General features: G+C 38.1%; 2 long non-coding RNA genes across 2 annotated transcripts in view; one reads left to right on the forward strand and one right to left on the reverse strand.

The window, feature by feature from the left end:
- LOC114676972 (uncharacterized) overlaps positions 1-26,808 on the reverse strand; it is an 86,166-nt gene that overhangs the window by 11,432 nt on the left and 47,926 nt on the right. Inside the window, exon 2 of the long non-coding RNA XR_003728225.2 lies at positions 4,084-4,150. This is a non-coding gene — a long non-coding RNA (uncharacterized LOC114676972). The remainder of the gene's footprint in view (positions 1-4,083; positions 4,151-26,808) is intronic.
- LOC106997516 (uncharacterized) lies at positions 15,483-19,506 on the forward strand. Its single transcript, XR_001443714.3, has 2 exons — positions 15,483-15,611; positions 18,748-19,506. It is a non-coding gene; the product is annotated as an uncharacterized LOC106997516 (long non-coding RNA).

Here is a 26,808-nt window from a genome sequence, read left to right on the forward strand (position 1 = left end):
GTTGCTTTGTTGAAGATCAGTTGGCTGTAAGTATTTGGCTTTATTTCTGGGTTCTCTATTCTGTTCCATTGGTTTATGTGCCTATTTTTATATGAGTACCATGTTGTTTTGGTGACTATAACTTTATAGTATAGTTTGAAGTCAGGTAATGTGATACCTTCAGATTTGTTTTTGCTTAGTCTTTCTTTGGCTATATGGGCTCTTTTTTGGTTCCACATGAATTTTAGCATTTTTTTTCTAGTTCTGTGAAGAATGATGGTGGTATTTTGATGGAAATTGCTTAAATTTGTAGATTGCTTTTGGCAGTATGGTCACTTTCACATTGTTGATTCTACCCATCCATGAGCATGAGATATGCTTCCATTTGTTTGTGTCATCTGTGATTTCTTTCAGCAGTGTTTTGTAGTTTTCCTTATAGAGGTCCTTTACCTCCTTGCTTAGGTGTATTAAGTATTTTTGTTTTGCAGCTATTATAAAAGGAGTTGAGTTCTTGATCTGATTCTCAGTTTGGTCATTGCTGGTGTATAGCATTGATACTGTTTGTATACATTGATTTTGTATCCAGAAACTTTACTAATTCATTTATCAGTTCTAGGAGCTTTTTGGAGGGGTGTTTAGGGTTTTCTAGGTATATGATCATATCATCAGCAAACAGTGCTAGTTTGACTTCCTCTTTACTAATTTGGATGACCTTTATGCACAAACAGACAATCTAAGGTCATATACTTCAAGGAACTAGAGCAACAAGAACAAACCCAAACTCAGCAGAAGAAATAACAAAGATCAGAACAGAACTAAATGAATGAAAAACCTGGTTCTTTGAAAAGATAAACAAAATTGATAGACCATTAGTGAGATTAACCAAGAAAAGAAAGACGTTGCAAATAAGCTCAATTGGAAATGGGAGACATTATCACTGATACCAAGAAATACAATAGATCATTCAAGGCTACTATGAACACCTAGAGGAGATGGTTAAATTCCTAGAAATATACAACCATCCTAGATTAAATCAGAATGAAATAGAAACTTTGAACAGAACAATAACAAGCAGCAAGACTGAAATGGTAATTTAAAAATTGCCAACCAAAAAAGACAGATTCACAGCTAAATTCTACCAGACATTCAAAGAAGAATTGGTACCAACCCTATTGACACTATTTCAAAAGATAAAGAGGGAATCCTTCCTAAATCATTCTTTGAAGCCAGTTTTACCCTAATACCCAAACCAGGAAAGGACATAAAAAATGAAAACTACAGACCAATATCCCTGATGAACACAGATGCAAACATTCTCAACAAAATACTATTTTTAATAGACTGGTAAATTGAGTAAATGTTTGAGTTCTGTAAGCTATTCTAGCAAATTACTTAACCTGAGATGAGAGTTATGGAAACTCCCAGTGTATGATTGGTCAGTCAGAAGTACAGGAGGCTGGGACTTGCTATTGGCATGTGAAGTGTGGACAATCTTGTGGGAACTAATTCCTGTTAGATAGTGTTAGAATTTAATTGCATTTTAGGACACCCAGTTGGTGTCTGCTAGGAACTAAAGAACTGGCTGGTATGGGAAATAAACCCTACACATTTGGTATCAGAAGTGAAGTGTTATTTACAGGAAAGACCATTTAAATATATATATCTTTTTGGGCTTCTGTGCTCTTTCTTATCTCTTCGTGGTAATTGTCTCTTTGGGGTAATCCAAAACTGGTTATTGGTGGCTCCCTTCAGGAGCTAGGTGGGCCTGCAAGGAAAGCCTGCTCACTGCATAATTCCTTGAGCTGGAAGATCCACTCTACTTGCCCCCAGGGCAGTCCTTTTGGTTGAGGTATCAACAAGCAGACCCCCACCTAGCTATATTCTGTGGTGTTCTCAGGATACTCATGCATCCTTGTGAAACAGAAGTGGGAATCTAAAATGCGTCACTGCCTCCACCTAGTTTCCTGTCTTTCCCATGCTCTAATGTGTAGAGGTCACCAAGTCTTCTGCAATACGATTATAGAGCATATTCCACCCAATATGTCTATATATGAATTATCAATTGTTAGCACTTAATATGGTACACTAAATAGAGGAAATGTATAGATATTGGTTGAGTGAACAGAGGTTTAGCCATTCAACAACACTTTATAGACAAAGATGGTTCTCAAGTCAGAGCCACTGTGCTCCCATCTTGTTCTATTTTCACTGCGGAACAACATCTGTTCATTTATATGGTGTATTATATATACTGAGACTGTAATTAAGGCACCCACAGCCTTCTCCTCTTTTGGCCAACCAACATCATTTCCATGGTCCCTTCCTCTTAGGCCTGGGTTTCCAACTCTTTAATCATCACTGCTCTCTTCTAGATCCAAATGTCCCACTTTTAAACTGTGGCGACCTAAACGGAAAGCTATCATAATGATGCTGTAAAAGTTTGGCAGATTTCATCAGGAACCAACATCTGTTTGGTCCTTTCTCATTATCTTCTTGCTGACTTTTCATTAAAGAGTTTTGGAAAAGCTGTAAAATGTATTTTTTAAATTAATTCAACAATATCCATTCTGGCCCAAATCTGTTTGCATGTATACAATTTTTATGCACAAATTGATTCATAAATGAAGTGTTTTTAAGCTTACAAATATAAGCCTTTATACAATATTTTAAAATATTTTGCATGTTCTTTTTCTATTTCTAGTTTTGACTGTATTAATTTAACAGTGGCATGGCTTTTGAATAAATTATTTTGACTTCGTTTTTATTTAAACCTTTCCCTTGGTATATACCCATTGAATAAGAAAAACAACAGTGTTACATGCACTTACCACGTGCCAGAAAAGGGTTTTACATGTACTAACTTAATTTTCATAACAACTCAGTGAGCCAAGTACTATTGTCATCTCTATTTTTTAGCTGATGCAGTTTAGGGAGAGAGAGGCTAAAGATTTGTTCAAGATAAGCCCAGCAAGTGAGGGTCAGAGGTGGGACCTAAGAGAACGGACTGTAGGGCGAGGCTTCTAGTGTCCATCATGATATGCTGTTGTATGTACATGAATACCCGGGTGCACTGGGCCTTTTGTAGAACCTTTTTATTGGTGATCATTAATATACACAAACAGAAGTTTTCTTTGTGTTTAAAGATGATTTTTCTAATACAGTAATCATACTTGAGTACTGATGCTGGTTTGACTGAAGAAATGACCCATGACTATTTCTTTATGGGTGTACTTTCTAAGCTCCCTTAAAAAGGGAATGTAAATCCTACAGTTGCTAAATATTGGTAAATTTAACTTTGTTTAGTTCAGATATTGAGCTCATCTTGCCATTGTGAATAGCAAATGTAGTAGCCTCCACGAGCCCTATAAAATTAGCCCAAGTAGCTGTGATGTACATTTTAGCCTATCTACAAATACGGAAGAATGCTTTTTGCCCTGAGCATAATTCATTTCAGAGTCAGGTTTCCAGAAGAGATGATACTAAAGAGATGGTACTATTGTCACTACCCAGGTCTTCCTGTGGTGCTTTCGGAAACTGTATTGCCTTTTCAAAGAACTCTTGATATCATTCTGAGAAAACTTTCTGCACCATGAAGTTAGTGGTATGGTGTATCCATACCTCAATAAACTTGCTCCACCTTCACCTATTTGTTCCTTAGAGTTTTCTTTAAACTTTAGGGAAAATAATTACCTTGATAAATAAAAATCATACCAGCTTATTTTACTTGGCTTAATAAATTGAACATAATATTAAAAATTGCTCTAAAAAAACAAATCTAGAGGTGCTCTCTCTATCTCCTATTTAAGGAGGTTATTTGAGAAAACCCATTATCCTGTCTCCAAATGTGCCTTTGAACTTACTATCTGTAGACAGTAGAAGAAAGCAATGCTTCTAGTCATAGACAAGGATTTCAAATAAATTTTAACAAGTATTCTTTACTCCTTAAATGTTCTCTAAAACAATGATTTCTCTTTAAAAATATTATATGCATACGGTTTTATGGTAGGATCTGTATCTAGGAAATACTCAAACATCTTTTAGTATGCTGATTTTTAAAGAATTCATAGCAAAATGAATTCATAACAAAATATGAACAATGTTTACCTTTCTGGAAGTAGAATGGGAACTGTTGGGAATGGAGATGAAGACTTCACTTCATGTTATTCATTTCCTGCAATGATAGAAAAACAAATTCTGTACATGTATTTCTTTACAGGTAGTTATGTGAACAGTGAGATTGAGCTACTTGGTTTTCATACATTTTTCTGAATTAAATAAAATTAAATTATTTGTCTAAGTTCACACAGCTAGTTAGTGGGTAGACCTAGACCTAGAATCCTGGTCCCCTAACTATACCATCTTCCCTAAGTATTATTTATAAAGTATATCCCATTAATTTAATTGAACCATAAAACCAAGCTTTAGAACAGGTATAAATACACATAAGAGATAAATATAATGACTCATAGGTCAAATGAATTGTAACTGTGTACATATTAAGTGATATAAATAGGCTCAGTTTGAAAATAAAATGATGCACAGTTGAGGGAAAACTCATTTTTTAAAGATGGAGGATTCTAGATGAAAATAATGGAGGAAAGTGGCCAATATGGTTGCCTAGAAGGAGCTAGTGGGTGTAGCTCTCATGGAGAGAAACAGAAGGGGTGAGTAAATATAACACCTTCAACTGAAACATCCCAGTATTCACATAGGGAGTAATCAAGGAAACAATGTGACTCATGGAGAACAAAGAAAACCAAGACAGGACAAGAGCCCACCTGGGAGAAACACGGAGCCATGGACCCTCCACCACCCAAGGAATCCATGCTTCTTTGACAGATCTTTGCAACCCTTGGGACAGGAGAGCTCCTTGTGAACCCAGTCCACCAGGGCCTTCAGTCTGACAGAGCTACATGGAGTCTTGGCAGAGTAACCACTCAGACATGCGTGGAATCACTGGAGCCTTAGATACTTGGGCTTTCCAGCAAAGGTAGCTGCAGCTCCAGCCAAGTGGGAGGTTAGACCTCTGTACATACCCATAGAAAAGAGGCTGAATCCAGGGGACTGAGCAGCAACAGCCTGCAGGCCCCCACCATCTATGGTACCTCATAAGATAAGACCCACTGGCTTAGAATTCTGGCCAGCCACTGGCACCAGCATTGTACCTCCCTATGGAAGAGCTCCCAGTGGGACAGGCAGGCCTCCATCTTTACTGTTCAGGTACCTTAGCTGTTCCAGCCTTCAGGCTTTGCAGAATCCAGGCCGACCAGGGACAGAAGGGATCCCCCAACACAGCACAACTGCTCTACCTAACATGGCCAGACTACTACTTTAAGCAGGTCCCCAATCTCATTCCTTTTCACTGGGCAGGATCTCCAAACTGGGGCACCTCCAGCCACCTCTCCCCTAAAGGTGTTCTCTGGCCAACAGAGATGAGTAACCTCCCAGGGATGGAGCTCACGGAGGGGGCAGGCCACTATCATTGCTGTTTGGGTGACTTAGCCATTCCAGCCATCGGGCTTTGGAGTGTCTAGGCAACCAGGGGCTGAAGCAAATGCCCAGCAAAGCATAGCTGCTCTACCAAAATGTGGCCAGACATCTTTTTCAAGCAGGTCCCTGATCCTGTTCCTCCTCACCAGGCAGGACCTCCCAACTGGGGTCTCCAGCTGCCTCCTACAGGTACCTCTGGACCAGCAGCAGGCCCATACCTCTCTGGGTCAAAGCTCCCAGAGAGGGCCAGGCTGCCATTTTGCTGTTTCACAGACTTCACTGGTGATACCTTCCAGGTACTGGAAAATCTGAGGTGACTAGGGGTTGGAGCAGGCCCCAAGCATACTGAAGCAGCCCTACAGAAAGGTGGCCAGACTGCTACATGGGTGCCTGTTCCCCTATCCCATATCTCCAGGTCCTTCAGGCCTGGGACTCCAGCCACCCACCACCAGAGCTATCGAGCCCATAGCAACTTGGCAACTCCCTGGACAGAGCCCCCTGGTTCATCTGAAAGCCTCTCCTGTATTGCTTTATTTTGATTCTTATTCTCCTTGGATTGGAGTTTGCTTCCCTCCTGAATCTCAATGATCTTCTTATCCATATTCTGAATTCTATTTCTGTCATTTCAACAAGGTTAAGAACTCTTGTTGGAGAACTGATGCAGTCATTGGGAGGACATATGACACTCTAACCATTTGTGTTACCAAAATTCTTGTATTGGTTCTTTCTCATCTCTGTGTGTAGGTGTTCCTTTAACTGGAGTGCAGATTGAGTATAGTCCATAGACTTCTTTCCAGCAGCTAAAGGATGAAATAGCCAGTATGAAAAAGAACCTAATGAGTCTGACACAATCCAAGAATTTCACAATGCAATCAGAAGTATTAACAGCAGAATAAACCAAGCGGGGGAATGAATCTCAGAACTTGAAAACTGGTTCTCTGAAACAAAGCAGTCAGACAAAAATAAATAAAAAAGAAAAGAAATAAACAAAACCTCTGCAAAGTATGGGATTATGTAAAGAGGTCAAATCTATGAATCACTGGTATCCCTATAAGAGATGGGGAGAAAGCAGACAAGTTGAAAAGCATATCTCAGGATATCATCTATGAAAACTTCCCCCAACCTTCTAGAGAGGCAGTCAAATTCAGGAAATAGAACTCCTGCAAGATTCTACACAAGAAGATCATCCCCAAGACACATAATTGTCAGATTTTCCAAGGTCAGAATGAAAGAATGTTAAAGGCAGCTAGAGAGAAAGGGCAGGTCACCTACAAAGGGAACCCCATCAGACAGTGCAACTCTCAGCTAAAACCCTACAACCCAGAAGAGAATGGGGGCCTATACTCAACATTCTTAAAGAAAAACATCATCTTCGAGAATTTCATATCCAGCCAAACTAAGCTTCCTCAGTGAAGAAATAAGATCCTTTTCAGATAAGCAAATATTGGGGGAATTCATTACCACCAGATCTGCCTTACAAGAGATCTTGAAAATAACACTAAATATAGAAAGGAAAGACTGCTACTAGTTAATGCAAAAACACACAGACCAGTGTCACTGTAAAGCAAACAAGCCACCATAATAACCAATTAACAGCACAAAGACAGGATCAAATCCATACTTATCAATACTGGCCTTGAATGTAAGTGGTTTAAATGCCCCATTTAAAAGACACAGAGTGGCAAGCTGGATAAAAAAGCAAGACCCAATGTTATGCTGTCTTGAAGAGACTCATCTCATGTGTAATGACACTCACAGGCTCTAAATAAAGGGGATGGAGGAAAACATACCAAGCAAATGGAAAACAGCAAAAAGAAGGGGTTACAATTATTTCAGACAAAAGAGTTTCAAACCAACAAAGAAAGACAAAGTATATAATGGTAAAGTGTTCAAGTCTACAAAGAGACATAGTTGTCCTAAATATATATGCACCAAACAGGAGCACCCAGATTCATAAAGCAAGTTGTTAGAGACCTACTATACAAAGAGACATAAAGTCTTCCACTATTATTCTCGGGGAGTCTAACATTCCACTGACAATATTAGATCATCGAGGCAGAAAATTAATAGATATTTAGAACCTAAACTCAGCATTGGACCAATGGATCTGATAGACCTTTAAAGAACTCTCCACTGGAAAGTAACAGAATGTACACTCTTCTCATCACCACACGACACATACTGTAAAATTTTTTACATAATTAAACATAAAACAATCCTCAGCAAATGTAAAAAGAATCAAAATCATACCAAACACTCTCTCAGACCACAGCACAGTAAAAATAGAAATCAAGGCTATGAAAATTGCTCAAAACCATGCAATTACAAGAAAATTAAACAACATGCTCCTGAATGACTTTTGGGTAAATAATGAAATTAAGGCAGAAATCAAGAAGTTCTTTGAATACCATGAAAATAAGGATACAACATACCAGAATCTCTGGGACACGGCTAAGGAAGTGTGGAGAGGGAAATTCATAGCACTAAATGCCCACACCAGAAAGTTAGAAAGATCTCAAATTAACAACATAAATTTAAATGGAAAGAATTAGAGAAGCAAGGATAAATCAACCCCAAAGCCAGCAGAAAACAAGAAATAACAAAAATCAGTGCTGAAGTGAAAGAAATTCAGAAACAAAGAAACCATTTAAAAGATCAAATCTAGGAGCTGTTTTTGAAAAAATTAAGGTAGATAGGCCACTAACTAGACTAATAAAAAAATTAAGACAATTAGAAATGATGAAAGGGATGTTACTGACCCCACAGAAATAAAAACAACCATCAGAAACTACTATGGACACCTCTCCACACACAAACTAGAAAACCTAGAAGAGATGGACAAATTCTTGGACATATACACTCTCCCAAGACTGAGCCAGGAAGAAATTGGTTTCCTGAACAGACCAATAATGAGCTCCAAAATAGAATAAATAGCCTATCAACCAACCAAAAAAAAAAAAAAATAGCCCAGTACCTGATGAATTCATAGCCAAATTCTACCAGATGTACAAAGAAGAGCTCATATCATTGCTACAGAAACTATTCCAAAAAACTGGTGTGAGGGGGGGGACTCCTCCCCCACTCGTTCTATGAAGCCAGCATTACCTTAATACGAAAACCTGTCAGAGACACACACACACACACACACACACACACATCAGGCCAATTTCCTTGCTGAACATTGATGCAAAAATTCTCAACAAAATAAGTGCAAACTGAATACAGCAGCACACCAAAAAGCTAATCCACTACAATCAAGTAGGCTTCATCCCTGGGATGCAAAGTTGGTTTAACAGATGCAAATCAATAAATGTAATTCATCATATAAACAGAACTAAAGATGAAAAACACATGATTACCTCAATAAATGCAGAAATGGCTTTCAATAAAATTCAATCTCAGCACTCTGGGAGGCCAAGGCAGGCAGATCACCTGAGGTCAGGAGTTTAAGACCAGCCTGGCCACTATGGTGAACCCTTGTCTCTACTAAGAATACAAAAATTAACCGGGCATGGTGGTGCACACCTGTAATCTCAGCTACTAGGGAGGCTGAGGCAGGAGAATTGCTTGAACCCGGGAGGCGGACATTGCAGTGAGCCAAGATCGCACCACTGCACTCCAGCCTGGGCGACAATGCAAGACTCCAATTCAAAAAAAAAAAAAAAAAAAAAAAGGCCAGGCACGGTGGCTCACGCCTGTAATCCCAGCACTTTGGGAGGCCAAGGCGGGCAGATCATGAGGTCAGGAGATTGAGAACATCCTGGCTAATACAGTGAAACTCTGTCTCTACTAAAAATACAAAAAAAATTAGCAGGGCATGGTGGCGGGGGCCTGTAGTCCCAGCTACTCGGGAGGCTGAGGCAGGAGAATGGCGTGAACCTGGAGGCAGAGCTTGCAGTGAGCCAAGATTGCACCACCGCACTCCAGCCTGGGCAACAGAGCAAGACAACGTCTCAAAAAAAAAAAAAAAAAAAAAAAGTTAAAAAAAAAGACAATAATGATCTTATGATTCATATTCTGATATTCTGGCACTCTTTCAGAATGTAAAAAGACCTTCTAATTAGACTTCACATAAACTCTTTAATTTTAAATATCTTCCTTTTTTTTTTTAAACAAAGGTTGGCAGAGTAGAGACCTATCTTTAAGGGAGAATCCTCCTACTTAACCAATAATTTGTCCATCTGTCCATCATATGCCTGTCTTCCTTCTCCTCCTTGTTTTCCCTCAATATGACTACATATTGAATACCTACAATATGCCAAGCATTGTGCTAGGTCAATTCCTATTCCCAAAAAGTCTTAGATGCCCTCTTGGAATCAATGAACAGATATACATAGGATTCTTGGAGTATCCTTTTTCCATTACTTATAGAAACACATATGTGCTTTGCTCCTTGGACTGCTAACCCCCACTAAGGAAACATTGTCCCAGAGGGATAGTTCCTTTCCATATAGAAACAGTGATGCAGCACTGAGTAGGCAGTCAGTATTTACTGAATAAACTCATCAATAGCTGTGACAGCTTTCCCCTCTCCATGCCAAACTCCTAAGTAAGCTTTGAAAAGTCTTCAAATTTACTTCTATTCCTTTCCATTCTACCCTTTTTGAAATGGAAATATGTGAAGAAAAATGGATCCTGAATAATTTCAGCCCAAATTCCTGGAGGAAAATAGTAAGAAAAGGGAAATTGCTACCTATTTGGAGCTGCCTGCAAGTTAAATTTTTATGATAAAATAAATTCTCCTTATTTCACCGTTACCTCCTTCCTGGTAAAACGTATTGGTAGTTACTCTCATTTGCATTATTTAATATGCCCTGCTAGGATAATGTTATATTTTTTTTCACGTGTCAAAACAGAGGCTTTCAAAAATTGAATAACTGGCCACACAAAGAAGTCACTGGGTCAAAGATGGGGCTAGTATGGCGGTTTGAACAACCTGTTTAAGAAGGGACAGGTGCTGAATTAGTGGAATGTGAGAGTTGGCACTGAGCAATAGGCAAGCCCAAGAGAAAGAAGGCTGACTCACCAGGACGTGGAATTAGCACAAAAGGTCAACTTTCTCTCATAGATAAAGGAAAACTCACAAGTCATATCCCTGACAGGACAAAAACAAAGCCTAGACACTTCAGCAAAAACATAGCATGCCAAGAATATGACTTTTCTAGGAAAACCTTTGAGTAAGACTTACATATGGAAAAAATGTTTTAAAAACTGGTTACATATTGGGATAGAAAGAATTTCCAGGTAGGCATTAAGAATATTTCGAGATCTCTTGTCTCCTCTGGGTACAATTAGGTGTACAGAGAAAAATATTTTAGGCGTTTTCATTTCAAAATGAACAGAGCAAAGAAAAAAAGATTTCATTAAAAGAATATAAAATTAATTTTAGTAGCAAAATAGCATCACTATCATAAGAAACAGCTCTTCTAGCACTGCTAATAAGGGTTCAATTCATTACAACTGATAAGATGCATCTGACATGAAAGGCCGGCTAGGAAAACCTTCAGGAAGATGGGGGAAAACCACTAAAATTCATTGGTTCTAGCAGTCCATTAAAACATTTTCCAGCCTGCTTACTGAAGCTGTGGAAAAACTGGGAACTCAGATTTCTCACTCTAGGATGTGGAAAGTTTAAATTACAAGAAGATGGAAAGGAAGGAAATGGCAAAAGGAAGGAACACCGTGAGTTAGTTACAGCTAATCTGAATTTATGGATATTTCTTAAGAAATGCAGGGAAAATCAAACAAAAGGATGGGGATTATAACAAAACTTCCATGAATGTATGTACCAAAAAAGCTGAAAACACAGGGCTTTCTTAAAACTTATACAAATGAAGAGAAATATTAGACTGCCTACTTCATTATTATAGTAAATACCTATTAAGTAGGCTCCCCACAAAATGCATGTACATATAAGAGGGCAATAAAAAGTGAACTGGGCAACTTTTTATTGCCCTCATATATACATAAGGGGGCAAGTATAAGTCAATGGACCATTCTGAACATGCCCATATCTAATGAATTGGCAGCTATCACTTAGATATTAGAATTGCTACTATTTATTAAATGCTTCCCATGCTGTGGGCATATTTTAAGGAAATTTACATGTTATTTCATAGATAGTAGATGAGAAAACTGAGACTGAGAGAGGGTAAGTAACTCATCCAAGGACACATGGGTAGGAAATAGAGAAGGCAAGACTTAAGCCTAAGGATAATTCTCTCAGAGTTCATGCTCTTTCTACTATGCCACACTTTCACCTCCATCTTACTCTAGGGTATCTACAGCTTAATGAGGTAGGGAAAGGCTTCTGATGACATGGAAACCAAAGGCAGTACTCCTCAGGAGAAAGGGCTAAATAAGACTATTTAAGAGTGCATGTTGTAAACACCTAGCACAATACTTGGCATATCGTAGGTGTTCAATCTATGGTCATGTTGATGGAAAACAAAGAGGAGAAAGAAGGCAGGCATAGGACAGACAGATGGACAAATAGTTGGTTAAGTAGGAAGATTCTTCTTTTCCTTTGAAGTTTACAGGGATCTGTGTGAAATCCAAAATTTCAAAGAAATGGAGGGAAGCATACACAGCTGAGGTTGTGCCAGAGTCAAGAACATCATCCCATCAGGACCTGAAAGTTGGAGACACGGTCTCTAGGACTCCATAGAGAAGGCATTTTTATCCCTTTGCTCATGCAAGATGGGCAAAACATTTAAATATTTGGGATTAGAATATATATTCTCTCTCAATATAGATTTCTATATTTTCTATGTGTGTGTATATATATAAAATACATATTCTCCCAAACTTTTGAAATTCCAAATATGTTAAAAAAATATGTATTTTATATATATATATATATATGGCTATATATTTAGGGGAATAGGTATATATAGATATGTACAGACACAGGCAATTGCAAGATGTATATACCTATATATACACACATCTTACAATTGCCTGTTTTGTCATTTACTTTTGCTAAACTTTAAAGCTGTTTCTGTGTTAATTTGTTTGCAAGGATTAGCGTAGGAGGAGAAAGTGATTTTTTGGTTCCTTGCCTTTTCTCATGCCTACCGTAGGTCATAGTTGGCTTTTATTTGTCAACATTACAATCTGAATTTTTAGCATCATATTGTAATAAGCTTTCCCTTGTTTTCCTCATACACTGAAAAGATTTAAGAGCATTCATGATGCCCTTGAATGTTTCTTTCAAGAAACATAACATTTGAAATTAGAGAAAACCTGAAGCGTTTGGAGGTTTTGATCAGATGTATTCTCAAGTGTAGGACATCTACGAAATAGCATAGCTGTAGAAAGAGGCAGTCAAGCATGAAACCCTAGGTAGCATTAAATAGAAGGCAAAATAAAAGTTGCATGTGTTTAAAGCACATTTCTTAAAATATCTTAACATGTCTGAACCATGCCTAAGCCTATTTTATCAAAGTTACCACTAAAAAATTAGCTAGGTGTCTTCAATTTACATTTCAAACATTTCTAGAGTAAAACTCTTTTTGGTCACTTTCCTTGATGTATTGGTAGTAAATTACATTTTTTACAATATACATGTAAGCATTTCGTGAATTCTTGTTAATATAAAAAGTAAGGCATCATTTTCACCCTTCCAGGAAAAAAAAAAAAAAAAAAAAAAAAAACCCACAAAACCAAAGAGGAAATGTCACCATCCAAAGACAACAATGTTGATATTTCCTATAGAGCTTTGTGTGTCTCTTGGAATGGAGAAGGGTGATAAGCTTCTTATGGGACTCTCAGGCAGCCAAGATCAAGACGTGTGCTCTTCTTCTTGCTCTCTGGGACTCACTGCCTCTAAGAGAAGTGTGGTCTAGGAAATCCACTGTGATGGCTGTATTATCTTAAGTCTGTAGTTAAAAAAAAAAAAATAGAAATTCTACCCACCCTACAAAGTAATAATCCCACCTCTAGAAAATCAGGCACAATGAAGTAATTCTTCAAATTATACATTGTATATAAAATGACCAATTTTTCAAACAGTCTGCATGATTTTGCATATTCATAGCTCATGGATGACTCCGTAATGACCTGGCAGCAACCTCTCTCTTAATGGGCTCTGATTCCCAGGTTTCAGGTCTAATTTTCATTCTAGAGAAGATTCCCCAACAAGATTGTTCTATACTCAAATCTAAGGAGACTCACAGGTTTTTGTTTTGCATTTCCTTTTCTAGACAGAGGCTACTGATTACATCCTGTACTAGAATGAGTTCCTGTATACCCTTTGGTATGGTTTGTCTCTGTGTCCACACCCAAATCTTACCTTGAATTGTAATAATCCCCATGTGTCATGGAAGGGACGTGGTGGGAGGTAATTGAATCATGGGGGTGGGTATTTCCTGTGCTGTTCTCATAATGGTGAATCAATCTCACGAGATCTGATGGTTTTATAAAAGGGAGTTCCCTCTCCATGCTCTTTTGCCTGCTGCCATGTAAGACGTGACTTTGCTCCTCCTTTGCTTTCTGCCATGATTGTGAGGCCTCCCCAGCAGAACTGTGAGTCAGTTAAACTTCTTTCCTTTAAAAATTACCCAGTCTCAAGTATGTCTTTATTAGCAGTGTGAGCATGGACTAATACAGTAAATTGGTACTGGTAGAGTGGGGTGCTGCTATAAAATTACCTGAAAATGTGGATGTAACTTTGGAACTGGGTAACAGGCAGAGGTTGGAACAGTTTGGAGGGCTCAGGGGAAGAAAGGAAAATGTGGGGAAGTTTGGAATTTTCTAGAGACTGTAAGGCTCAGAAGACAGGAAGATTTTGGAACGTTTCGAACTTCCTAGAGATTTGTTGAATGGCTTTGAACAAAATGCTGGTAGTGATATGGACAATAAAGTCCAGGCTGAAGTGGTCTCAGATGGAGATGAGGAGCTTGTTGGGAACTAGAGCAAAGGTCATTCTTCCTATCTAAAGAGACTGGAGGCATTTTGGCCCTGCCCTAGAGATCTGTGGAACTTTGAACTTGAGAGAGATGATTTAGGCTATCTGGCAGAAGAAATTTCTAAGTGGCAAAGTGTTCAAGCAAAAACACAGCATAAAAGCTTGGAAAATTTGCAGCCTGATAATAGAAAAGAAAAACCCATTTTCTGGGGAGAAAGTCAAGCCTGCTGCAGAACTTTGCATAAGTAACAAGGAGCTGAATGTTAACCATCAAGACAATGGGGAAAATGTTTCCAGGGTATGTCAGAGACCTTTGTGGCAGCCCCTCCCATCATAGGCCCATGGGAGTGGGGTGGGGGAGGGGCAGGCAGGAAATGGTTTCCTGGGCCAGGCCCAGGGCCCCCCTGCTGTGTGAGCCTAGGGATTCAGTGCCCTGCATCACGGCTGCTCCTGCTGTGGCTAAAAGGGGCCAAGGTACAGTTCAGGCCATGGCTTTGGAGGGTGCAAGCCCCAGAGTCTTGGCAACTTCCATGTGGTGTTGAGCCTATGAGTACACAGAAGTCAAGAATTGAGGTTTGGGAACCTCTGCCTAGATTTCAGAAGATATGTGAAAATACCTGGATATCCAGGAAAAAGTTTGCTGCAGGCACAGAGCCCTCATGGAGAACCTCTGCTAGGGCAGTACAAAAGGGAAATGTGGGGTTGGAGCCCCCACACAGAATCCCCACTGGGGTACTGCCCAGTGGAGCTGTGAGAAGAAGGGCCACCATCCTCCAGACACCAAAATGGTAGATCAACTGACCGCTTACACTGTGTGCCTGGAAAAGCCACAGACAACACTAGCCTGTGAAAGCACCTGGGAGGGGAACTGTACCTTGCAAATCCATAGGGGCAGACCTGCCCAAGGCCATGGGAACCCACCTCTTGCATCATTGTGACCTGGATGTGAGACATGGAGTCAAAGGAGATAATTTTGGAGCTTTAAGATTTGACTGCCCTGCAGGAATTTCAGACCTGCATGGGGCCTGTAACCCCTTTGTTTGGCCAATTTCTCCTATTTGAAACAGCTGTATTTACCCAATGCCTGTACCCCCATTGTATTTAGCAAATAACTAACTTGCTTTTGATTTTATAGGCTCATAGGCGGAAAGAACTTGCCTTGTCTTAGATAACATTTTGGACTATGGACCTTTGAATTAATGCTGAAATGAGTTAAGACTTGACAGGATTGTTGGTAAGGCATTATTGTTTTTCAAATGTGAGGACATGAGATTTGGAAGGGGCCAGGGGTGGAATGATATGATTTGGCTCTGTGTCCCCACCAAAATCTCATCTTGAATTGTAATAATCCGCATATGTTGTGGGAGAGACACAGCAGGAGGTAACTGAATCACAGGGACAGGGTTTTCCTGTGCTGTTCTCGTGATAGTGAATAAGTCTTGCTAGACCTGATGGTTTTATAAAAGGGGAGTTCCCCTGCACCTGCTCTCTTGCCTGCTGCCATGTAAGATGTGACTTTGCTCCTCATTCGCCTTCTGCCATGATTGTGAGGCCTCCCCAGCCATGTGGAATTGTGAGTCAACTAAACCTCTTTCCTTTATAAGTTACCTAGTCTTGGGTATGTCTTTATTAGCAACATGATTACAGACTAATACACCCTCCTTTCTAAAGGATCCTTTCTTAAACTCAGGCATTAAGCCGCATGGCCTCATTTTTAACAATTAAGATGGTTATTAGTTTTACTGGTTTCTCACTCAACATTTTTTCTTGTTTTTATCTTCCTTACCTGGATTCATATTTTACTTACTGGAGTATGTTCACAAGTAATTTTTGGACGTCTGAAAAAATGAGACTAGCTAGTTTTTGTGTGGTACCTATTAATAATGCCTCTGAACTAGTGTTTTATGAAATACACTTTGGAAAACAATGACATAAATTTACTTACATTGACCAAAAACATTGAGATTTCTTAGATTTGATCTCATTAATATCAAACTTTCTTGTGACCAATGAACCCCCATAAATATGGATTCAAATGGACCTCACAGAAAGAATTACCAGGAATACATGTTTATCTTCCCTTACTATATTTTTGAGTTATGAACAAGTAAGCAGAAATAGGAAATCAAACACTTTTCACCTAAAGTCTTAAAGAACAACTTCTCAAACAAGGTAGAATAAAGTTGTAGACTTATTAGAATCCCTCTGCCCCATTCTTTCCACACCCCGCCCCCAACATAGGTAAATGAAACCATATATAGGACAAGAAGATACACATTTTTCCACTTGTGAGCCAATATTACTACTGAGCTTTGCATGGCCGAATTTGTTTTTGCTACCAACTTAGGAAAAATGAGAAAATGAGATTTAGATAAGAACAAATGCTATGGTAAAGAGGCCAGAACCCCAGCCTAGAATAGCAACACTATTTGAAGTGAGACTCCATAAATAAATGTTTTTCATTTATATCTGGTAATTTCCATCCTCCTCTTCCACCCTCAAGTTCCTGTAGTGTGAAGGCATTTGAAGAAACACAATGATAATGAACTCTCTTTGGGAAATATAGAGTTAACTTTAAAAGACATATCTCTTATTGGAGATAGGCTACATGAGATTTTGCTGGATATGGAAAATAAATGTGATAACCTTCACCTTCATTTCCTGGAGTAGCCCTGACACGCCCCCCATAATTCCCACTTGGGAACTTGAAATAAGATTTGATTTCAGTCTCTACAATGAACATACGGTGTATGTACAAATAGCTTCTAAGCCTTTTGATGTCCATTAAGAGGAAGGAGTGGCGAGCTGTTTCCTGTAGGAATATGGGGCACTAGGGAGCATTAAGGAAAGAAACAATGGCAAAGGAAATGTCAGTCTTTTGCACTCATTATGTTTCTATGAACAATGAATTTCATGAGTTTTGAGGCCTTTAATGGATGCGTTACAGGTTCCAATTTTGTTCCTACAACTATCTTGGGGAGCCATACATAATAGTTTTACATTTGAAAAAACACCCAGCATCATCCTGTCCCTCCTTTCCTTGGTCACCTAATGGGGATATTGGATTGTTGTGATTACAGACAATATGAAAAGCCTTTTGGAACATTTGTAGTTAGAAGAGCTATTAAAATTCATGATTATATCAAGTCTTGTTCCTTTTGCCCTCCAATTCCCCACATTAATTTTCTCTTTCTTGGGGACAGAGAATATTAGAAAAACAAATAAGAAAATAATAACCCTTCATAAATACATCAACCAGAAATAATCTCAATATATATCCTTCAAGTCATATAAGTATGTACATATTTTGTCAAAGAATTAAGAGTTTTGTCCTATAACAAAGGGGATTAGTTTATTAAGCACAGTTATTAAAATAGAAGTCTATTACATATTTTACTTTCCACAAAACTTTGTTTTTGCCAAACACCCTAATTTTTATTTCTTCTGACCTTAAAGCATAGTAATACTTTAAAAGTTTTAAATGGACTTTGTATGACTTAGGCATTTCACATATATTATTGAGCTTGTATCATCCAAATCCTTGGGTTGTTCCTAAGTTACAGAAAAAGAAATCAGAGTAGTTGGGATAGTGCCTTACTCAGAAATTCACACATGAATTTTTCAATGGACAAAGCTCCAGCCAGAGTCTAATCCATACTTAAGCTTATTATCCTAGGACTTTCAATGTTGAATATGACTGAACAATAAATACTGAGCTAGCAATTATCTAACACCTGTAATTTCCAAAGAACTATGTTGGAAAGTTTAGTTATAAGACAATTCACGGTTTTCTAACTAAAAATGGATGACTCCTGTTATGTTTTTAGAGAGGCTCTTTAGGAGAATTGTTTTGTACCCAGCCTCCACTGTGTAACCAGTTAATTAAATCATTCAGGAATAAAAGTTATTTAAATTTCAAGTGATGCTAGACCCAGCTCAGTTCTTCCCATTCCTCTCCTGTCTGTATTTAGAGCTGTGCATCATGTTTCTAATGGCCCCTCTTCTTCTAATAATTATCAATCTCTTAAGAAGAACATAAATGAGGGCAGGAAAAAGTTTTTATTGAATATTATGTCCTCAATAATACTCTACATCAGCAGGTGCTTAGTACTTATTATCTTATTTGACTTTTACAACTATTGATATTGATATTTCTGGTTAATAGCTATTTGTCCTCAAAATTCCATTCTCCCTTTTTTCCTGGGCATGTCTTCCCTATTCAAGATTATGTTTCTCAGCTTCCCATGTGGCGATAGTTGTGTGACTAAGTTCTCACTAATGGGATCTGAGGGAATGAACAAAAGCTCCTGTGTGTGAGACTTCTTGAAAAACGACTGCTCATCCTGAACTTCTTTTCATCCTTCTTGCAGGCTGGCTGAATTTGCGGAGACCCGACTTTGCCCTTGCATGTGTGAAAAATGGCCTCAAGTATGACACCATGGCAAGATGGAAAGAAACTGTGCTCTTGAATAGCTTAGAGATTCAGAGCCCCTCATCAGCTTGAAATGCCCACCTCAAAACAATGACATGAGAAGAAACAAACCTCTAATTTAAGCCACTGTCTTTTTAAGAGCATTGTAGTTTGAGATATCTTTCTTTCAGCTGTTTAGGCCCCAGCTAACCACTTATTGATCTTATCTTACAGGTCAAGAAAAATGCAGTTCTGGGGGACAAGTCACTAATATAAATGTATTAGAAATTTTCCAGCTCTCCCTCCTTGCCCAGCAGAGTATATTTCCACTCAAACACAGTGAACCCGTCTGGAATGGGACAAAACAAAATGGGGTGGGCCTGGGACAAGAGAATGTTCAGCTACACAGGATCCAGGTCAAAACTCTTTAATCCTCCCATTTCTGGATCTCAAATGAGCACCTTTCATCTAAGAGTTCTCCTCAAGAGGTTTGCTTTCCCACAGCAGCTTGTCAACAGTGTAAGAAGTTCCAAAAGAGCTTTTGAGGTTGTAGGTTATGTGGCATCACCCCAGCTTGTCTCAACACCTCTGATGAACAGTAGCAGAAGAAAGGACTGTTTCCACATGAGTTCCCCGGTGGTCCCCATCTCTTAGGGAGTTTATAAAAAAATCCATCATCTTGTTCTACTAAACCCAAATAAATATAATTAACACCAAATTTGTGTTCTGCTCATCAAATTGCACAGCCATAAAGAGATAATCTTCATAAAATAAATCACTAGGCTTCCTTGATAAGTCAATAAGGCAAAAACTTTGAGAGTAAATTAAGACAAATGGGAAACCAGCTGGAAGAAATCAAACAGGCAAAGCAGGTGGGTTGGCTTGTGTTTGGGAAGATAAAACACAGCATGAAGCATTTACACATTTACACAAAAGCAAGATCTATAACCTTAGGCTTTGAACTGAGCTAAATGCATGACTTATTTAAGAAGAGCTGGTAGCTGGGAACTGGTTGAACTAAGAGTGTCAAGACCAACTCTGATGATGTTTTCTTGTACTTAGCCTGTTTTTACATGCTCCGAAGATTGCCAAACAACCAGCAGCAGATGGTTCTGTATCTGAGTGCGATGCTAAGTGGTGTGAGGGATGGCATGATTGATCATTTACTCAGAGTAGCATAAAAGAAGAAATTCTTGTTAAAAATGACTCTGTTGTATCAAATGGCTGTAAAACAGGCAAGAGGTGAGTAGACCTTCAACAATCTGTCCCTTATTGGGACAAAACCAACACTGGGCCCAACAGCCATGAGGCATTCCAGCATACATCTGTAGACACGCAAAAGCTACAACATCACTTGGAATACATCCTTAGGTAACAATCCTGCATCCAGCAACTCCATCGCCTTTTCCCAAAGAATATGCCTTGCTGTTGTAAACATAGATTTAGACATCTCATCTCAGTTGATCCCATTTTGGCAGGATTCGTTTGGCCAAAAATAAACAATGATTGACCCTTTCATTTTGGGCCTCTGACAATGTAGCCTCTGACTGTTTGTGTGTGCCTGTAGTCCAAGCACACACAAACAGTGCTAGGAGTCAAGTTTCCAATAACTTCTGGCTAAAAGCCTCAGAGTCAGCTTTTCCCAATTTATCATGCAAAATGTTTAAAATTAACAAAAGCCACCTCAAACTACAATTTTCAGAATCTGGGAACTCTGACATCCAAGAGCAAGATGGATACACTTGGATTGAAAGATGCAACCAAGACCCACACATGCCAAGTCCTTGCCACAGAACAAGATGTCCAGCTGGAAGAAAGTAGAGGAATCCCCAAACCATTTGTCCTCTGGCTCAAGAACACCAGAATTATACCAACAAAAAACTGTGCAGCTGTCACGCTCCTGCACAGGTGTACTGCCTTGTGAAGTGATCAGGGAGACTTCTGTGTTACCAAACCCTCCTCACATACACTCACTCTCACTGAAACAGCTCTTTCTATACCAATTAGAAACTCAGGCTCCCAGAAAACAACTTGAAAGGAATGTAGAGAAGCTTATGATTGTCAGATTTAGCAAATAAAAATACAAGGATGCCCAGTTGAACATGAATTTCATATAAACTATAAGTAATTTTTAATATATGTATGGCCCAAGTATTAAAAGAGGACTACAAATAATTTACTAGTGTGAGTATGCCCATAAGTATTTGGGACATACTTACACTAACAGATTATTTGTCATTTATCTGAAATTCAAACTTGGCATTCTATACTTAACTTGGCAATTTGAGGAAGGGCGAAAAAAGAGAATATATATCACATTGCATCATGGAGATACAGACCTTAAAAATAAAAATGTTGTAGGCTGAGGCCAAGACACAGAAGCCTTTGCAGCAGTGCTAATTGGGTATTATAAGTTTATATTTATTAACTCTTTTCAGAAATCATAATCTCAAAGGAAAATATCCCAAATCATCTCAATACAGACAACATCCCTACAAGGACACTACTTGACATATTCAATCAGGACAATATGAAATCTTACAAAGTAAGAATTGGACTAGAATTTAGAATGTATACTCATTGGCCTGCCTTTTAGCTATTTATAGCTGGAGTCCAACCAACACCAAATGTCATGAATGGAAATCCACATGCCCGTCATTGACAGTCTAAACAGAACTTGTTTAAGAATAAAGGAGGAGGAAAGCAACAAAGGAAACTACATTTCAGAATATGGGAAAGTGACTACTATCACAAGAGTATAAAAAAGTATTTTTATACTATCTGACATAATCAAAAGAATATGAATTATGTGAAACAAGAGCCAGAAGTCATGAGGATGAATTGAGAAGCTTGTTAGGTGAGTTAAAGACATTTCAAGAAATTGAAAATATAGGAGTATTAGAGTCTATTGAAATCAGTGAAGGAATTGAAACTGTCTATCATTAAATTAGAATTTAAATATCAGATGCTGTCTCAGAACTCATCAGAAAAATCAATGATAAAGAGATGACAGCTGTAAAATGATTTAAAAAGTACAGAAGTTAATTTAAAAAGGAAAAAAAAGGTTTGCATAAGATTTGTCTTCTGCAACAATAAATCCCGGAAGAGAGTAGAAAAATATCTATAAAATTTGAGAAAATATTGCTCCTCCAAAGTCCATATTTACTCAGTTTTCCTTGTGTAAAGAAGTGAAAAACACGTTCTCACATATGAAACAGCCAGAAAACATATCACATGTGTACATTTCTTGAAAGTAAATTTCATTGGGAAATTTAACATGTGCTCAAGAAATTAACCAAATTATTAATTCCAAACTAGGTAAATTCTGGAGAAAAAGCCCTGACAGTTTTCATAATAATCTGAGGAACACCAAGGTCCATGCTGGCTGAGCAGTGCGGTCTCCAACAGTGGTTTTTAAATATGAATGCACGTGATAATTACTGGGGGAGAACATTTAAAAACATCAAGATTAGACCCCCACTTCAGATTAATTAAATCAGAAATTCAGAATAGTGGATGGAAATGTGGGCACTGAAAGTTTTAAAAGCTCCGTGGCTGATTTTAGTGTGTATCCAGGGTTGAGAACCATCCTTTAGATAAAGAACAAGCATGAAATCAGGTCTGAGTTTGAACTCCTTCCTGTGACTTATGGGACATGAGGTGATCGCAGGCAAATGGCTCAACCCACCTAGACTTTATCAATTTTAAAATCTGAGATAATTGTATCTCTATCACATTATTAGCATAAAATTAGAAAATACATGTCATTCACCAAAGGTGGGGTTACACAATTTGTAGCCACAACAAGACAATATTTTCACAGTATTTTCTGGGAATGGCAGTATGCATGTGGTGGTTTTATTTTTCCGTCATAAATGAGTTTTGTAGGTAAGCAGACCTTTCTCCTGTACACCACTAAATTCTATGTAATTCTGAACCTATTTCAATTTTATAGAGAGCAGCAGCTCATTTGCCAACCTTTAAGGACCTCTAATACCTGGCCACTCCCACTTTTAATCTGAACCAAACACACTGCTCTCCTTACCGAATCTTCATGCAAATGCAAATGGTCCCACAATAGCCCTGCTCATTTCTGCCTTGGTGCGGCTGCTCACATGGGTCACAGGCTCACACTTGCTGTCTTTTCCTCTCATTGCTCATTCTTAACAACTCCAGCTCTAACTGACCTTCCACAGTGCCCTGTAAATTTACTACAGTTCTCCAGTACCTACCTTATATAGTACTGTATTATTTATTATTTTGTATTGATTTTTCCTAATCTAAGCTTTAGTTTCCTGCTGATGGTGTAGGAAGAAGAAAGGGTGATATGGAAAGAGTATTTAACAATGCACAGAAATGCTCATCAGTGGTGTTGAAGCAAAAGTAGTTCACTAAATGAATATATAATATTGACTTGATTATGGAAAATTGCATCAAGCAAAGACTGAAAAATATAAACTAAAGGGTTGGCAGTGATAACCTCTCAGTGGTAAGATTATGAGAGACTATTATGTTTTCTTCATATTTTTCTTTATTTCCCACGAGCTGCATTTATTAGTTCTATAGTAAGTCAGCATATGCAAGGCAAAATGGCATATATGACAAAATCAAAATTTTCAGAAAGCAACTGTTATAAAGATATAAGAGGGAAGGATACAATAATTATTAATAGTATTCATAAAAGAAGATATGAGTGGCAAATAAGCACATCAAAAATTGCTGAAGATGTTTATCAAGGAAATGCAATTTAAGCCACAATCAACTATTACTACACAAACCAGAACATAACTAAAATTAAAAGGCCTGACAACACCTAATAATGACCAGAATGTGTATCTATATTAAATGTTGACAGCAATGCCTATAACAAAAAACTGGAAATAACCTGACCCTAGAGAAATAGTTGGAAAATTGTTGTTTAACTTCAAAGCAGAATATTTTACAAGCACCAAAAGTTATGTTTTGATAGAATTTTAAATGATAGGTTGAAAGCTTACAGTATTGAGAAAGAATGTCAAATGTCAAAAACAGTTAATTCTGGGGTGGTGGTAAGAGAGAGCTAATTTTTTGCCTACATACTTTTCCAAGTGTCAGTATTTATTACTTATATCAGAGGAAAAAGCAAGTAACAAATATTAATGTGATGACTTGTTTTTGGAATACAAGTACAATTACCTCAGCAAGGGAATTCATGTTTCATGAACCAGTGATCCTTAATGCTGATTGTTGAATGACCTGGCTTTCTTAGGTAATAGCTTTACTATTATATTGTGTATTTTTGGTTTAATTGTTGGTCAGTTTGGTATTCCATATGGTAGTGCTACTCAGAATGTGTTGTGAACCCTTGGTGGCCCGTAGAATCAAAACTATTTTCATCATAATGCTAAAACATTATTTGCTGTTTTCTTTGTGTTGACATTTGCCCTGATGGTGCCAAAGCAATAGAGGGTAAGATTGTTGGTGCCTTGGCATGAATCAAGATAGTGGCACCAAACTTTACTAGTTATCACTGTATTTTTTGCTATCACATACTCACTGTTAAAATAAATAAAAAATTTTTAAATTAAAATATTTACTTCAGAATGCCCTTATGAAACAGTGAAAAATTACTATTGAATCTCCGCCCTTGAATACTTGTGTTTGAAAAATTCTCTATGTCACAATAGGAAATGAACCTAAAGCATACCAAGTACCATGGTTGTCTGAAGGACAAGCATGTGTGCTGTTAATTGAACATGGGCTGAACCATCACTTTTTTAGAGCATTGTTACTTGCACCACTCTTCCTTGAAATGATGAATGACAGGAAGCTATGGTTATTCAGATCTAATATTTGACAGAAATTTTCTTGAAAATGATCAAAGTGAGCCTGTTACTTCGAGGGGATCAACTGGCAGTCTCTGTTGTTGGTGATAAAAATCTGAGCTTTCTGGTGACAATTCGGATTTTGGAAAGCTGGTGTCCATTGCCATGAGCTTAAATAGTTTCCTAATATTTAAAGACTTTTCCAATAAAATCAATTTTGTTATTATTAACATGATTTTTCCAGTCTGGGCAACATAGCAAGCTCTCATCTCTACAAATAATTTAAAAAATAACCGAGCGTGGTGGTGTTTGCCTTTAGTCCCAGTTACTTGGGAGGCTGGGGTGGGAGGATCATTTAAGCCTAGGTGGTCAACACTGCAGTAAGCCAAGATTGAGCCACCACACTTCAGTCTGGGTGACAAAGCAAGACCCTATCTCCAAAAACAAAAACAAAATGAAAAACCCTATGATTTTCTTTTAATATTACATGATGGAATGGATCAATGTTTGGAAGAGCTACCTAACTTATTGAACCAATCTTTTCCAAATAACCAGCCTGTGATGTTACAAAATCATTCAGAGGTAAAAGATCCATTTGAAGTGGAAAGAGAGACTGATTGTTTTTAATGCTGCAGAGTATGAAAAGTTCACTGATACAGTTTCAGATTCCACACTGCAACTAACTTTTGAGAAGTTCTTTTCCACTCTTTTGTGTATGAGGTAAGATTTTCTATATATATGTCAATCAGAATAACATATCACAGCAGATTAAATGCAGAAGCAGATATGAAAATCTAATTCAGTCATTCTCAATAATGCTCTGAGGTTAGAAGTCCCTCAGGTATTAAATATGAATTATCAATTTTCTGGTACCTACATTTAACAAAAAAGGAAAAATTCCTTTTCTCACAAAATGATCTCAAATTAATCTTGATAAATTATTGTCTTACATATTAGAGAGACAGAACTCAATTATAACTGTTTTTTGGAAGTTCTCATAATATTATTGAGCTCAATACCAAAAACACATCATACCAATGCGTCAGGATTGTGTTCGGCAGCAGGTAATATAAAACCAAAATTATAATGACTTTTTTTTTTCTCTTAAATGTTCAGACAAAATCTTGAAAAAGAACAAATGTGGGAGACTTGAACTTTTTTAATTTAAAATTTAATACAAAGTTACAGTAATTAAAACAGTGTGGTACTGGCATAAAGACACACATATACACCAATGGAACAGAATAGAGAGCCCAGAAATAATCCCTCACACATATGACCAAATAATTTTCAAAGAGATGCCAAGAACACTCAGTGGTAAAAGGACAATCTTTTCAACAAATGGTACTGGGAAAACTGGATATCAACATGCAAGAAAATAAAATTGAACCCTTACCTAGCACCATATACAAATTAACTTAAAATGAATTAAAGACCTAAAAATAAAGGATAAAACTCTGATTATTAAGTAAAACATAGGGCAGATGTTTTACAACATTGGATTTGGCAAGATTTGATATGGCACCAAAGGCACAGACAACGACAAAAAATAGACAAATTGAAGTTCGTGAAACTTAAAAACTTGGGTTTTTTTCTAGTCAGGGTCTCACTCTGTCACCCAGGCTGGGGTACAGTTGTGTGATCTCAGCTTACTGTAGTCAACCTCCCGGGCTCAAGCAGTCTCCTACCTCTGCCTCCAGAGTAGCTGGGACTATAGATGCATGCCACCAAGCCTGGCTAACTTTTCTGTATCTTTTGTAGAGAAGTGGCTTTGCCATGTGGCCCAGGCTGGACTTCTGCTCCTGGGCTCAAATGATCTGCCCACCTAAGCTTCCTACGTGCTGGGATTACAGGCATGAGCCACCATGCCCAGCCAACCTAAAAACCTTGTGCATGGAAGGCCACTCTCAGCAGAGTGAAAAGGCAACCTATGGTGTCTCAGGTCATTTGTGCTGCTATATCAAAATACCTGAGACTGGGTAACAACAGAAATTTACTTCTTATGGTTCTGGAGGCTGAGAAGTTCAAGATCAAGGTGCTGACAGGTTTGGTGTCTGCTGAGGGCATGTTTCCCCTAGATGGTGCCATGTCAGTGTTTTCACATGGCAGAAGAGATGAAGGGGCAAAAGGGGTTAGCAATTTCTCTCCAGCATTTTTTTTTTGAAGCAAAACAAAAGCGTAGATCTATTGAAACAAAAGTACACTCCACCATATGG

The sequence above is a fragment of the Macaca mulatta genome, chromosome 3, assembly GCF_049350105.2.
Source record: "Macaca mulatta isolate MMU2019108-1 chromosome 3, T2T-MMU8v2.0, whole genome shotgun sequence".
Classification (NCBI taxonomy): Eukaryota; Metazoa; Chordata; class Mammalia; order Primates; family Cercopithecidae; genus Macaca; species Macaca mulatta.